This window comes from Eumetopias jubatus, unplaced genomic scaffold, assembly GCF_037043125.1.
Source record: "Eumetopias jubatus isolate StellerSeaLion01/CBP00866 unplaced genomic scaffold, mEumJub1_p1.0 scaffold_11, whole genome shotgun sequence".
NCBI classification, from domain to species: domain Eukaryota; kingdom Metazoa; phylum Chordata; class Mammalia; order Carnivora; family Otariidae; genus Eumetopias; species Eumetopias jubatus.
In genome coordinates, this window is record NW_028274817.1 from 15,979,482 (window position 1) to 15,995,570 (window position 16,089).

A 16,089-nucleotide genomic window follows, 5' to 3' on the forward strand; every position below is an offset into this window, starting at 1 on the left:
GCCTTGGGCTCAGGTCATGATCCTGGGGTCCTGGGAGCTGCTTCTCCCTCTCCCTCTCCCTGCCGCTCACCCTGCTTGTGCCCTCTCTCTCTCTCTCTCTGTCAAATGAATAAATAAAATCTTTTAAAAATATAAGTTGGCATTAGCTTAATGATGACCTTTATGGAACCAAAAGAGAGTCAGCCTATGGAAAAACAAAGCTGTTTGGCACTAAGCAAGAAAGTCAGGACGCATTCTTGTTGTAATGCAACTTGCTAAATGGGAACCAAGGTAAATAACAAGTGGGGAGAAATTGTCACCTATTGATCCTAATAGTGAGATGTCAAACAATGTGTCTCAAGTTTAAGAGAGGGAGAGGGGGAGAAATCCCCTCTTTTGCTTTACCATTTGCAAAGGACTCAAAAATCTGCCTCAGCAAAATCTCATCTATTTGGACTAATGGGCGTGGGGGCAGGCAGACCAATCTGAATTAGTGACAGGTTGGAATTCTGGAATGTTTTAAAACATGCCCTTTTATTAGCTGAAGTCTATGTGTACAATAACTCAAACTAACTGCTCGCAGTGGTTCCCAAGAGAGACCCTCAGAGACTTGCTTTCGTGAATAGATAAGACCCATTTGTTATTAGCAGTTTCCATTGACTCATAAACAATGTGCTGAAGTCCTTAAAAACAATTTGTTCCTTTAAGGAGATGAAAACGCATTTGTGATGTGGTTTAAAGAATCCTGTCCAACAGACTCTCTCTTCATGGAAAGTGCAAAGAGATCTCTCCCTAGATTCTTGTGGCACCTGAGGGATTAAGGCGTGGCTGGCCTGGTGGGGGAAAAGGAGGTTCACCCAGCGGTCTCTGTCAAGAGAGATACAGAATACGGAGTTGGGAAAAAATATCCCCATCCCCAGGCCGGCCTCCGCTGGGATACTGCTGGCATCAGGAAGGAGATCACTACCTCTGGAGGCTGGGCAGTGCGAACGTTTGGAAATGGGTTTTTCCTTTGCTCTCGATTACCTGTGGGGAGGACAGCCCCTGTAAACCTGTCTGCGTGTGGACTTGTCACATCAATATCTTTTGCATCCCCAGTCTCCTTCATTTGGGCGTCAAAGTGGGAAGCTGACTTTGTTTGCCCACCCATCTCCTTTCCTACCCCACTTCTTCGCCTCTCGTCCCGAAGCCCTGTAACATAAAACAGGGAGCAAACTGTTAGCTCAAACCCATTCTTGTCCCTCCCTGGGTTATTTGCCTACTCATGAGGAATTGTGGAAGATCCTAATCCTTCAAGATTGGAAAGAAAGAACTGTAATTTTGCAATGTATGACGGGCAATGGCGTTCGTTGATAAAGTTTGGAGAAACGGATCAGGAGCAGCATCCGGGCAAATCATACTGTGTGGACAGCCTGCCCTCCTTCCATCCCCAAATGCACTCACCTTTGCTCTGTTAGGTAATGTAAATATCCAGCTGCCTCTCCATATCTGGGTTGAATGTTTGTGTTCTCTTGTCTGTGTGGCCTTGACACGCCTGGCCACATCATGAAGGGTCTGTATTACAATGTAAACTCTAGCAAAGCGCTCATGTTTGTTAATCTTTGCACATTTCTCGCAAACGAGTGTTCAACAAGTGTTTAAAACAATTTTTTAATTACACATATCATTTCAAATACACCTATCATGAAATTTACCATCATAACCATTTTTAAGTGTATAGGCCAGTAGCGTTAAATACCTTCTCATTGTTGTGCAACAGATCTCTAGAGCTTTTTCATCTTGCAAAACTGAAACTCTATATCCATTATATAGTTACTCTCCGTTCCTCCCTCCCCTCCAGCCCCCCCGGCAAGCAACCATTCTACTTTCTGTCTCTATGAATTTCCCTACTCCAGACACCTCATTTAAGTGCAATCATACTGTATTAGTCTTTTCTGACTAGTTTATTTCACTTAGCATAATGTCTTCAAGCTTTATACACGCTGTGGCATATGTCAGAATTTCTGTCCTTTTAAAGGCTGAATAATATTCCATTTGTATGCATAGACCACATTTTGTTTGTCCATTCATCCGTCGAAGGACGCTAGGGTTGTTTCCACCTTTTGGCTCTTGCAAAAAATACTGTACGGGCGTACACATATCTGCTCAAGCTTCCGCTTTCAGTTCTCTCGGGCATATGCCTAAGAATGGAATTGCTGGATCATATGGTGACTCTCTTTTTAACACTTGAGGATAATCAGTGTTGTTTAATGAGACTGAGGAGGAGGAGAAACATAAACTAGATGCATTATTATATTAGAGTCTCTCTTTTCACCACATTATCTATTGAGTAGTTCTCATGTGCTCAGGCTGTGTCTGACATAACTTGGAACTTTATGGTTCCTTCTTTTCTATCACTATAACGTAATCTCTCCCTAAAAGCGGGGATTTCTGTCTATCGTCTTCTTGACTGGCAGATGCCCAGAACCTAGGATAGTGCCTGGCATTCATTCGTTCACCTGTTCAGCAAATGCTATTGAGGATCTAATATGTAGCTTGGACAAAATGCTCATGAAAGTGATCACAAGTCAGTGAAGAAAGCAGTGTTTCCTGTCTGCTTGGCTAAGGGGCAGAGTGGATGAAGGGAGGCAACAGGGTCTTTCTCAATCACTTTGTGCCCTATCAGCCAAACACTGGCAATCCCCTGCTTGCGAAGGGAGACAGGGGTGAATTTAGGACTCAGAAAGAGCAGCTCAGTGAGAAATGAATATTGTTAGAGACAGAAGCCTTTTCCAAGTGGTCCTGGACAGAGAGCTGCCCATTCACAATACTGAAGCCATATTGAATTAGGAGGAGAGCAGATCAACTCTTACCTTAGCAGGACACGATCAACTCTTGGCTGAAAAGAATTTTGTTGTTGTTTTTGTTTCACTTTTGCCTCAAATCTGAATGAGGAGATGCGGAGCCACTATTGTCCAAGGAGAACCTTTGAATTAGGAGGCTCAAGGAATCAACCTACGTGTTCCCTGGTACTCAGTCAATCCTAGCTAGTTCAACCAGGTTGACCCTTGAACAGCACAAGTCTGAAAAGCGTGGGTCTGCTCATATATGGATTTTTTTTTTTGCAATAAATACAGCGCAGTACTGTTAAGTGTATTTTCTCTTCCATGTGATTTTTTAAAGTACTCTCTCCATAACATTTTTTTACTAGCTTACTTTATTGTGAGAATACAATATAGAATACATATAACCTATAAAATATGCACTAATTGATGGTTAATGTTATTAGTAAGGCTTCTGGTCAACAGTTGTTAAGTTTTTGGGAAGTCAAAAGTTGTATGTGGATTTTTTACTGCATGGGGGGTCGTCACCCCTAACCCCACGTAGTTCAAGGGTCAATTGTAGGTACAGAGTCGTCTCAGGGCTCTCTGGGGTTCACAAAACGGGGCATTCATTCAACGGTGCCCCTTAAATTCCGCTTCTCTAAAATAGCATGTGAGACACTGCTGGAGCAGTGGAGCTGGGGGGGAAATGGCTGAGGTTCCTCACAGTTCAACCCTCAAAGGCATTTTGCAATTCCTCGCTGACTCCAAATAGGCCACATCTCTTCCCTCTTCTGTGAGCCCCAGTGATTTTCCTGGTCTGTCTTCCTACTTCTGAAACCACCTCCACTTAGTCCATTTCTTAGGGTCCTTTTCGCCTCTGTCTGGCCTTTGGGGACAGGAGTAAGCTCTCTAGCTCTCCTCTCCTTGCTGTCATCCCCAGTGGCGCCGACACCACAGGGGAAGAACAAAGTCACAAATATGAACAGTGATAAAAACTCAAGACATGTCACAGAGTTCTTGTAATCAATGTCCCTGCTTCTTTCCTTGAAGGTACCCAGAAGCCCCAGGGGTCTCCGGTTTTCTTTTATCTGTGAGGGCGGCTCTCCTTACTGCTTATAGGCTAAGGCGACGCTAATTAGCCTAGCATTCAAGGCCCTCTCCAAGCAGACTAAGGTCCACCGCCCCATTATTATCTACCACTCGTCTTCTAGTCTACACAAACTGTCTGCCCTCGGCAAATGGTCTCCTAATTGTTTCCCCCTCAAATAGCTGAAACTATTTTCATTCCTGTTTCCTGGTCTTTGTCCACATTAATTCCGTCAGGCTCTCTGCTACCCTTTTTTCAGGGCTCGGAGCCTTACCTTTTGTGACTACCCGGGGCCCTTGGGGGAGAATTGCACCCTCCCTGGAATTCCAGTAATGTGTCCAGTCTGCGCCCCTTCTCTGGATGCTACACCCGGGAGTACATGTGTGTGCGTGTGTGCCTGAAGGCAAGCCCTTCTTTCTACCTCTGGGGCTAACGCAGTGCCGGGCCCTGAGTAGGCACTCCGTAAGTAAACTTTCGTTTCAATGAGGGTGCATGTTCTTGAAGCTGATGCTTTCTTTCCTTAGGTGGTGTTTACTAAAGCGAATGAAGTGCGGCTGAGACTACTTGCTCACATTTTGAGAAAAGATGAGGATGGTGATGACTCAGTGGCAAGATCTTTTGGCAGAGAATTCATCTTGAAAATACTTGTACTATCCTGGCAATGTACACGTAACAAGAGGAAACAGCCGAACCAGTCTTAAGATAAAGCTAAAGAGCTTTCAGCATTTTAGTAGGCAAGACTTTCCTTCCTTCCTTCCTTCCTTCCTCCCTTCCTTCCTTCTTTCCTTCTTTTTTATTACCAAGGTTGTTAAACACTGCAGTGAGCTACAGAGGTAGATTATTGAGAAAATTTGGAGGGGTGGACAATTTATTCATTCATTCAAAGGAAAACTGGCAGGCAAAATAAAGGAAGGGGGGAAAAGTTTAAGTATGAGGGATTTGGCATTCATCCATGGAAAACAGAGGAAGGCGGATAAAATCTTTTTTCTTTTTTTTCTTTTTTTTTTTTTTTTGGACTTTTTGGTCTCTCGACTGTGTATGGCTTCCCCAGCAGGATGAAGAGACTCGTGGAGGGTGGGGCTCCTTCTTCACTGTGTTGTAGAGCCATCAAGCAGGCCAATAAAATAAAAAAAAGGCCTGCAGATGTTTTTCTCCTGAAGAAGGGGTTGGAATGGTTCCTGAGTAACTGTTGGTTAATGGCGATATACTTTCAGTCATGGAAAAGATACGGCGAGGCTGACAACTTTAGCTCTGATATACCTCACCCCAAGGAGTGTGGGGGGTGAGGTGTGCTGAAGGACATGGTCTTACAAAGAGGGGGGGCGGGCATCAGGAACTGGACAGACACAGCCTCGCACAGGGGCCGGACGGGAAGTCAAAGAATGAGAAGTCGTGTAAAGAGTCACTGAAGGAAAAACAAGAGAACAAAATGAAAATGTTAGAGGGACACTCACTACAGAGAAAGCAAGTTTGGAAGTTTGTGATTAGATTCTTGGCGAAAAGTACAGACAACGTGGCGTGTATTGTTGAAAAAGCCGATGAGGACATCCAACATCTTCAGTCCCAGAAACATCTGATCTCAGACTGCTTGTTTATAAAATAATTTTAGGTGTCTAAAGAGTCAGAATCTGTATCTGTAATAAGCGCTTCTGTTGATTCTTAAGATCAAGCAAGTCTGGGAAGCACTGTCATGTAATGTAGTAGAAGGAGTTCTGGCAAAGTGTGAAAACAGCAACAAGTGATTTCACTTGGAAGACAAGTCATACAAAATAAAAAAGGGGAAAAGGGATAAAAGATGGGAAATTGGATTGGGGGAATAAACAATCAGTTTTTGCCCTGCTTGCTCCCGAAATGATTTAAGGCAGTAGCAAAGTTATACTAGTAAATAACCGAATTGCTTACTGTTGGCTTGGTAGGGCACATGCGTTCTCTCATTTAATGCCGACAACAACCCCCACTTTACAGATTGAGAAACTGAGACTCGGGGAAGGGAAGCTAGGAAAGGGCAGAGCTGGGATCCAAGCGGAGGCCTCTGCTACTCTTAACTGTGTCACTAAACTACTTACAGACATCAAAACAAACCAACCCCAAAGCCCAGGAACCACAAAAGATACAACCAAGGGAAGAACTTTGGGTGAAGAGAAGATAAGGGAGGGAAAGCATGGTGACGCGGATTGGGTCCTGTTCATTGATTACAAATGTGGCTGTGAGCTAACAGCCAAAGGAAGCCAAAACTCTTGATTCAGAGCATCCATAAGATAAAAGCAGACCTGCTTTTTCAGGAGAGACATCACAGTTTCTGATAGAATTTCCTGAGAGAAATGTCTCGTGTGGATCCTCAAAAAGAGGAGAAATGCTTCCATTGAAAGGATTTTTTTTCCCCCAAGGGAAAAGGACATTTTGTTGTTTATTCATTTTTTAAAACTCAGGAAGGCAAATAGTGAAGCAAGGAAATCATTTAAATATGGATTATAATATTCTTCCCTTGCAAATATGTTTTGTAGTTCACATTTTCTTGGTAACAAAAGAGCTACGTGTGGAGTTTTTGTCCTTGGAGATCTTAAAAAAAGGGTGGCTCTTCCTCTGGCTTGGATGCCTGAAGGCAAGGACTGGCTTAATGGGGCCCCTTCCAACTCGGGGGCTGGGATTCCATCCTTCTGTAGCTGTGCAAACACCTTCTACCTGAGGCTGCTTAGCCAGTCTTAAACCTAAAGACTCAGCCACAGAGATGGCTATGAATGCTTCCATTGTGAGGATCCTTTCTGATAAAATAAATATTTAAACACACACACACACACACACACACACACACACACACACACACACACACTAAAACAAAACCTCCACAACATTCGGGATTAAGACACACCCAAGTAAGACATTCGCAGTAACAAAAGTCTCACTTAGTCAATGCTTGTCACCGGGGATGGAGAGTCAGCACTTAGCGCCACTCATTTAACGCCGGAGCGTTTGCTAAAGTCCTTTGTGTCTTAGATGTCAAAGAAATCTTTTCTAAGGGAACCATCAGCACCACCTCAGGGGTGATGTTTTAAGCCTAATGTGAAAAAGAGAGCTTCTCTAAAACTTCTTATATGATTAACACGGTTCAGTGCCCTTTATGACAAAGCATGGGGAGTGCAAATAAAATTCTCTTCAGGAGGAGACCTTCCTCCCCCCCCCCGCCCTTTTTTTGCTTAAATCATTTCTTAGCAATGTGACACAAGAAGGGAACTTTCACATTTCTGCGGGGGGGGGGGGGGCGGAACTCAGGGAGATAGAGTCGTGCAGTTTCCACGGACCCAACCCACTCCGGAGTGTGCCAGAGGGCTCCAAGGAGGCTTCCTTGGGGGGCATGTGGCGAGGCTGAGACCCAGGAAAGGCGAGAGAGAATGGAGTTCCCATCTTGGTGTGCGTTAGGGAATGGTACGTGGCGAGAGCTAACCCTAGCCCGTTGGCCTCTGGGAGTCTGTTTGAATCTGCGGCCTTCTTTCCGGCTAGCATGGCGCGTCCAGGAAGGAGGCGCCCGGGAGGTTTCTGTAAAAAAGGAACGAGGTGCTTGTGCTACAAAGAGGGATATGTCTACCCTGCTGTCGAGGGGCAGACTGCGTCCTTGCAACAGAAGGTGTCACCCTCTGGAGTGCTTGATGGACTGCTACTCTAACAGGTTTTCCCTTTATAAACAGAGGCCGGCCGCTTTGGCCTTATCTACTTGATTCTAAAATAGCTCGTCAATTTAATAGCGTTCAGGTTGTTTATGCACACACAAGGCCCTTTGAAAAAAAAAAGAAAAAAACCCTTTTCATGTCGCCAAACGGGCATTTTGAAATCAACTAATTGGATGGTTGTCTGAATTCAACTCGTTGTTTTAAAAATAACCAGTTGTTCCGCTGAATTACATTTTTTTACCCCCAAGCCAATTGGTGTGTGTAGACAGAGTTTGAGTCAATCCAGATGGCTGGCTGCATTTTTGACTTGAACTGACTGGATGTTTTGTGGTCAGATATATACAGCTCTTGATAGCCACTGGGGAACTGGAGTGGAGGGGAAGGAAGGTGTAGGAAAGTTAGGAGAAATTATATCAACAAAAGTTTCCATCTTGAGGGCCGTGGATTCAGACATTTTCTGCAATCAATCCTCAACACACACGCACGCACATGCACGCGCACACACGCATAGTTAAGAAAACAGAAATAAAGTAATAACATCCCTCCCAGCTGGCTCTGCTCACGGCTGTGGGTCTTTTCTTTCTTTCTCTCCATGAATTTCTTCACTGCTTGGGTGGCCTGTGGAGGGATTCTGGCACGTCAGCTTCATAGGTTTAGCCCCCTCTTAGGCTCACTGTTCCTTCCTGTGGGGAGCTCTCCTTTGAGGGACTCTGTGCTCCTCTCGGTCTGTGAAGGCAAGGTAGGAAAAAGAGGGCTTTGGTCGGACCTGTACCCCCTAATTCCAAGCATGAGGCCTGACTCTGACCCGTGGAACCACTTTTCCTCAGGGAAGCTGTGGATTTCCCGTAGTGAATGTAAGCGGCTCTCCCTACCCAGGCGTGTCACTACTACATTCGGAGAAATTCTGAGTTTTGTATCATCGATAGTCTCCATGATTAGCTGTCAAATTCCACTGGCCTGAGGAAGTGCGATTTCAGAGGCTTTCAAAGGCTACTTCATTCGGACTTCTCCTTTTGATTTCTTCATTTACCTTCCTGATAACAGGATGAAAGTAAAACAGAGCCAGACTTTCCCTGAACCACTTGAGGCTTTTCACCTACAAGGAGGAAAAGGTTCTCCAAACATTTAAAATCCAACTGCAGGGTGATTTCCAAAGCGTCTCCCACTTTCTGCTCCCCCCCCCTCCCCGCCCACAAATTGGGAGTGAATCGTCTGAAACAAACTCGCTTTTCCACACACAGCCAACACTGTACCTCTTCTATCTTGTGCTAAGGTCATGGTTTGCAGGAAAGTGAAGAGCAACAAGAAACGTTCTGAAACCTGGCCCGGTCTATATGGTCCCCGACTTTTCTCTCTCATCTAGTAAATCCTAAATGGGCATTGTGTTTCATAACATGGCATTTTTCAGGCCTGGCTCTTGAAGGTGAGTATCGATTCCCCTGAGCCTTTCAAAGACATCTGGATAACATTCAAAAGTTTTTGCCTATGACATTTAGGTTTGAAACGACTGCCACATGGCTTGTTGGGAGTTTTTATTTTTGTATCTTTTAGAAATGGACGGATATGACTTGGGTTATGGTCCCATCTCCGTGGCTGACCTGCTATGTGATCTTGGGATTATCACATTATGTCTTTGAATCTTGGAGGTTTTCTCATCAGTGTTACCGGGGTAATAATACTTGCATGTCTGGTCTGTCTCATGGGGCTGTTGGGAAGAACAATCCGGATAAGGTATGGGGAAGCCCTTTGTGAGAAGCATGAAGTCTAAAACAAGTGTAAGAGAGTTGGAAAGGAGACAAGTTAACTGGGGTGATTAGGCAGTCCTGGAAACCGGGCCCTTTCTTCTCAGATCCAGAGGTGTGTTGTCAGGCCCCCAAATTGCCCTACATAGTACCATCCCTTTAATCCCTGTTTCTTGGATGTAAACGCCCTGAAAGATCAAATTCTAAGGAAAAAAAAATGGTATGAATGGATATATGCCTCAGTTTGAAGAACCCATAATAAGATTAGTACAGGGGTAAGGAAACTTGGCAGGCTTAAAGTTCTGTTAATATCAGTGATGCTGTGAGTGTATTTAAGGTATATTGCTAATAGTGCAAGTCCTGTTTGCAGCAAAACTGAAGTGAGACAGATCTTCTCCCCGGATTCCGGAATCATGGCTGCTTCAGGTGTAAACACAACTGCTCGGAGAAAAGATCCTCTGTTGATCTGCTCATCTCAGAGTCAAGAACTAAACAGTGCCTGTGAGAAGAGACAAAGGGGCGATAGGCAAATCCATCCTTCATTCTTTGATTTTTTTTCTCCTTAACTGTCTCAGGGTTTCCCATCCTTGAGTGTTGTAGGGGCATCTGATAAACCCCAGATGGTTTAGAAGCACACAGAATCCTGCTTTATATTACCATCTTGTCTAGCTGCCGGCATGTGATTAAATGACCTTTTTGCCACAGGAGCAGTTACACTGAGGAAGATGAACTTTCCCTTCCACATGTGGGAGAAATGTTTTCCCTCCACATATAGACTATCCGCCAAGAGCCTGGCCTTGTTTCCAGTTGTCAAGAAATCATTTGGCCTTTTTCCTCTGAAGAAGAGTCAGTTCGTTGCCTAGTATCGAGCAGAAAAAAAGAAAAGTAAATACAGCATATGATATTTCTGTACAGCAGTAAATTAGAAATGGTATGAGTATATGTGAATATGACTGTGAAGTTTAAAACTGGGGTAGGTCTGGCTGCAAGCTCAAGTTTGAAAGCTTTTTTTCAGAAGTGAATTTGAGCTCCTGTAGTTACATCCAGGAAATACGAGCCATTACGAAGGCTGGGAATTGAGGGTAAGGCCAAAAAAAGGGTCTGGAAATGTAATTGTAATTGGGGAGGCCAAGCGACAGAGGTTAAGCCCCGGGAAATGGAAAGGCAAATCGGTGTCTGAGAATTCCTGGGCCTGTGGCAGGTCTCTTGCTGGAGCCTGGCCATCACTGAACACCGTTCAGCTCTTACACCCTCCACATGGACCTGTTTTAAGGGAGGCTGCGGGAGGGTTGAGCTGGAGCCAGCAGTGTGTAGTTAAAGGAGACCCTCTGAGAGCATATGCCCCCCTCAAACTTTTGAATCCTATAAAATCTTGATAATCTGGCACGCCCCAAAGCTGGAACTGTGGCAAACCTGGCAATGAACTCCCAACGAAAAATGCAAGATCTCAGTTAGGCCTGACCACTCTGGTGGTTAAAAACAAACCTGGATAAGGACCACGAGGGTAAGAATTTTACCCTAATTGCTGTATCAACAGCGCTTAGAACATGGTGACGGTTCAATAAATGTTGTTCGTAAAAAATAAGGCAGTCTTTATTAAAAACAAAAAACAGACAGAAAACCTGGCTTTGATGGCCCTTAAAAGAAATAGTCTTTAAGTTCATAGGATAATGTGAATATCTACAATGTGCCAGACAATTTACCTATATTATCTCTAGGCCTCACAAAGACCTTGCAAGGTTATATTTTTCCTAGCATACAGAGAAGCCAAAGGAATATTGCAGTGGACGCCAGTATCCTGGCTACCTGTACTATTTTTGTATTATCACATGAATTTACCCACCCATCAATTCATCAACCAAAGGTTAAGCTTTTAATCCTTATTTTTAAAAAGATTTTATTTATTTATTTGACACAGACAGCGAGAGAGGGAACACAAGCAGGGGGAGGGGCAGGCAGAGGGAGAAGCAGGCTTCCCGCTGAGCAGGGAGCCCGACGTGGGGCTCAACCCCAGGACCCCGAGACTACAACCCGAGCTGAAGTCACACACCCAACCAACTGAGCCACCCAGGCGCCCCTTTAATCCTTATTTTGTAAGTGAAGCTTCAGCCACGTAGGGCGGCTGGCCTAAGGTCACCCAGCTAGTAAGTAACAGAGCTGGAATTTGGACTCAGGACTATCTGACTCCAGAACCCACACTCACTCCACCATGATGCAGGGACTCTTGTCATCACCGTGTTGCAACATCAGTTAAAACAAGTAAACTAAAGAGTGGTTTGAAACTGACCGGATGGTTGAAGTTACTCGTTGCAAGTATTGACAGCAAAGGAACAGCCCATGAAGGGCCTTTCATTCCAGAATTACAATTTGTAAAATTCAGACTCATGCAGGAGGGTTTGGATCGCTATATGTTCTATGGCATACATTAAAGAGGAAGAGACAAATCATACAGGGGATTTTTATTGTGCTTGTTTTTAAGAAAGCAAGTTTCATGATGTGTCATAGGCCCAGCACAGATTCGGCTCCAATGTATCACCATTTCTATATATTCACAACATCATACACAAGTTAAATAAGAGAAAACAGAGCAGCAAGAATAGATTAGATTTCCTATACTTTGTCTAGTAAGGCAGGGAAATATGCACAACATTTCAGAAAGATTTCCATAGAAAGGATTGACACAGGTCTTTCAACAGGGAAAAATTGATAATAAACCCTCCTCAAAGTTTACTACCATCAGTTCCAGCCAATATAGTAACCTGTTAGACCCCCATGCAGCAAGATTTAGATAAACATAGTCTCTTACCTTCGGTACTTCACAATCTTAAAGAGTCAACATCAAAGCCTCAGTTATGTAAAGATTTTAATGACATAATTCTAAAAATCTCTAACTGAGATTTCTGGAGATAAAGAAAATACGATAGAAGTATGCCTGTTTGTATCTCCACTCTTGCAATATTGCTTACAACAAGCGTGCCTGGGCTGCTCGTTAGGAGAAAAATTAGATTCTAACTGTTGTACACAGTACTTTAAGAAGAGCACCGGTGGACCAACAAATATTTCTCAAGACTCTCCTGTGGAGATTGCACCCCATTGTTGGGGTGTGTGTTGTGAGGGCTTTGTTCAGTCATCCATTCGACATATAGGTATTGGGGGCCTGCTATGCTGTAGGCACTGTTCTAGAAGCAGGGTATAGAAGTATAGGGTTCCTTCCTTCAAGGAGTTCACAGTCACAGAAACACAGACTGTCAGAGCTAGAAGGACTCTTAGAGAGTATATAGACCACCTTCCTCAGTTGGAAGTTAAGGAAGGAGGCTGTGGGTTCAGAGATGTTAAGCTACTGAACCAGGGGCACAGTGCTCTGAGTGGCAGCACAAGAATTAGAAACCAGCTCTTTGGACTCCCTAGTCCTATGTTCCTTCCGTTATTCCAGTCTATTTGGGAAGACAGGATACTCCCACATGAAACAACTTTAGAACAATAGCAGACAAAAAGCTAACAAACCATATGGTATTAACCATAAGTTTAACAGGAGTTAGAGGAGGACTGGAGACATCCAAAAGAGCTTAAATCTTCTGAGTAATGACATGCAATTTATTTATGGCAGGGGAGACTTGCTCTGCTTCTGACATGTTGCAAGGATGAATGAGATGAAGGCATTCCAAGGAAGCAGTACTTCCCTCTGGGTCTTATCATCTCGCTCTAAGAAGATGGGTTTTGGTACACAGGCTAGCATCTCCTTCATTTCCAACGGAAAACAGGATATAAAATCCGGGGGGTGGGTGGATAATTGGTAAAATAATATACGAAAGCTGTGGAGTTCAACTTCTGTTTTGCAATTTACACCAAGATCTACTGAGACACAAAATCTTGCAAAAACCATATTTACTCTCTTCTGAGTATTGCCGAATCAAAGTGAGCCAAAGAAGAAGAATGTTCCTATGGGGAAATTTTTGTAGGAGAAACCTTTCAGTTAGAAATTTATCTTCAGATGGGCTACGGTATTATCAGAAAGTTTTTACGTGTTGTGATTTTAATAGGAACTCTCTATAAGTAGGGAAGGTGGGAATTTATTTTTGTAAAGAAAAGCTTCACAGGGCTTTATTTGAAAAATATGTATGAAGTGGCTACCATGGCACTGGGCACATCCTAGGGCAGTGCTTCTCAGGCTGTAGTAAAGGATTAGTTTATATATTTTTTAATTTTCTGTCTGACATGTACAAATACTTGGGGAAACTACAATAAAAATGAATGACTAGAAAAACCGGGAAATAAAACCTAAATACAAGACCGTTTTTAAACAGTTATGAGATTCAACAGTGGGGCCAATTCATCATGTGTTTACATGTGGCCGCGGTATCAAAATGCTATAAAATTTTCTAAAGGCTTACTCTCCCTTTTTGTACTTAAACTTGGCACAGACTGGTAGCAAACAGTGCAGGGACCAGCACAAGTACCCAGACCACACTTTGAGTAGCACTGTACTAGAGGAAATAGAGAGAGAAGCGTCATGAGAACCTGTGCTCATCTAAAGCTTACAAGTCATGGTGGAGACAATGGTCCCTCCAGGTGTTGGTACAGCAAATATGGCAGACGCTGGGCTAACGGGTATAGAATGGTTTGGTACCTACTCTCCCCTTCCTTTGGCTGCAGGCCCCCACCACACTGCTGCTGCTCAGGAACACAGTCCCTCATGGATAGCCTTTATGATAACTCTATAGAGTTAGGGGTGGGGTGGGGATGGCCTTTTCTTGAGAGATGCTACTTTGGAAATTCCCCAAGACTTAGAACTGTGGATGGGGTTTGGGAAGTGGGATGGGAGACGTGGTTGAGAAAGCATCAGTTGCTATCTGTGGTGGTGGCTGTCGATTTTCTTCCCCCAGACTGCTGGGAATTCAGGGAGCTCTGAGGATGAGAAAGGACCCTGATGGAAAGAAACAACGTGAGAGTTCAACTGTTGGAGAGCCTCTGTTGACGTAGGCTCCAGAGCATAAAGACCCAGGGAAAACAAAAAACAAAAAACAAAACAAAAAAACAACATAGTAAAATTCCTTATAGGTTCTACACACCATACGACAAAATAAATATATTACATTACCTGAACCACTGTGTTTTGGGGCCATGATAATTCAAAGCAAAACAAAGGATGTGTGAATTGCCATGTGGCATATAAAGCCATGCCTCAGGCATCACCAGCCTTTAGATTTAATGCTACCATAGTCTCAACCACCAAACTACAAACCCCTTAAATTGTTTAGAAAACCAAATACCCTATGCAAGAGACAAAATGTTAGATATAGATAGATACACTATATCTGCCCAATCAAAAAAAAATCAATGGACTGGGGGTATGAAGAAATATGTTAGGAATCTAGATCAATATCCCTCATACAAACAGAGACGGAACAGAATAATTTTTGATTTGTAGTAATCAACATGGTGCCACAAATAAAAATTTCAATAATTTTTTCCCCCAAGTCTTAGACTCTAGCTTACAAGAACCTCAGTATATTTTGTGGATTTAGTGAGGGCCAAGCATAGTCCCTGGTCTGAGGAGAGGCTATCCATCCACAACTCATAATGCAAGCATCTCAGCCGGCCCTATTAATTTTCCATACACATGGAGCCAAACTCTGCCTGGGATTATTATGCAATTTTCAAAATGGCTTTAAGTCTTTCAACTTACAAAGTTACCATTTACATTGCACTGGCCTGCTGGCTGGGATGAATGAATGAACACTCTTTCCCAAAGGACCATAATTCATTCTCTGATCATAGCTTATATGTTTGGGAGAATTGGGATCAGTGTGCCTGGCGCCTCCCCTCCTCTCTGCCCCACAAAGGACTCATACACTGCGAGAGAAGGGGAGACAAAGTGGCTGTGTGCCACGGAGTGCAGAGGTGTGGCTAGGGACGTGTTGACTGGGGGCAGCAGCGGTCCAACATATAAGCAACTGTCTACATGATGTGATTTCAGGTGCACCAAAAAAGGCCTCATTGCCCCTCAGTTTAAACACTCCCTTCCCACTGGCGAATGCCTGGAATTCCACAGTTTGGAGAGCTCTGTTCCTTTGGTTTAAAGCTTTGATCCCTGTTAAAATACCCGTACCCCTGGGTGGGCAGCCCCATTATATCCTATCAAGCAGATAGACTGTGGGCAGATGAGTCTGAAAGTTTCTTCTCTGAAAGCCGGTTTTGAGGGTAGGGCAAGGAGGAGAAGGCACTGTGCACCTGAGGGGGGTGGGAAGAGGAAGGCATAATCTGGGGGGCAAAGGGAACCGGGCCCAAGACAAACCATGTGTGCGTGTGTGGCCGCGTGCACGGCTGTGTATGAGCCCCTCCCATGGCGGCAGCTGCTGAACACCCTTTCTTAACTCTCTCCCAGAAACCTTGATTTATGCTGCTTTTGGAGCCATGGAACTAGACTCTCCTCCCAGCTACAGCAAGATAATAGCTGCTGGCTACAGCTGGGAATTCTCGAATTCTTTCAAACTGGAGACTAGGAACGAAAGGTGAAGAAAAGTTCTTCTGAGGTCCAAAGAGGAAAATGGGGCCCAACGGTGTCATCTAAATGCTTCCAATGGGGCTTGAAAGCACAGAACCATGAATTGTAGAAAGTGAACACTGGCTCAATCAGCACATCCTTTTGTGTTTCTCGACTGATTGTTTCTCTTTGTTTCTTCCAGCTGAAGAGTAAGAATGAGTCATTGGCCTGACTCCTAACACGAGGAAGGGAGCCTTGAAGGATAAGATGGTTGTTTATGTAAAAGAGCAAAAAAGAAAACCCAATCTTAATTCATAGTCACTCATCT

The 16,089-nt window shown here is 44.0% G+C and overlaps 1 pseudogene; it reads right to left on the bottom strand.

Moving 5' to 3' along the window:
* LOC114201637 (BOS complex subunit NCLN-like) overlaps positions 1-7,371 on the bottom strand; it is a 62,215-nt pseudogene extending 54,844 nt beyond the window's left edge.
* Between the last annotated feature and the right edge of the window lie 8,718 nt (positions 7,372-16,089).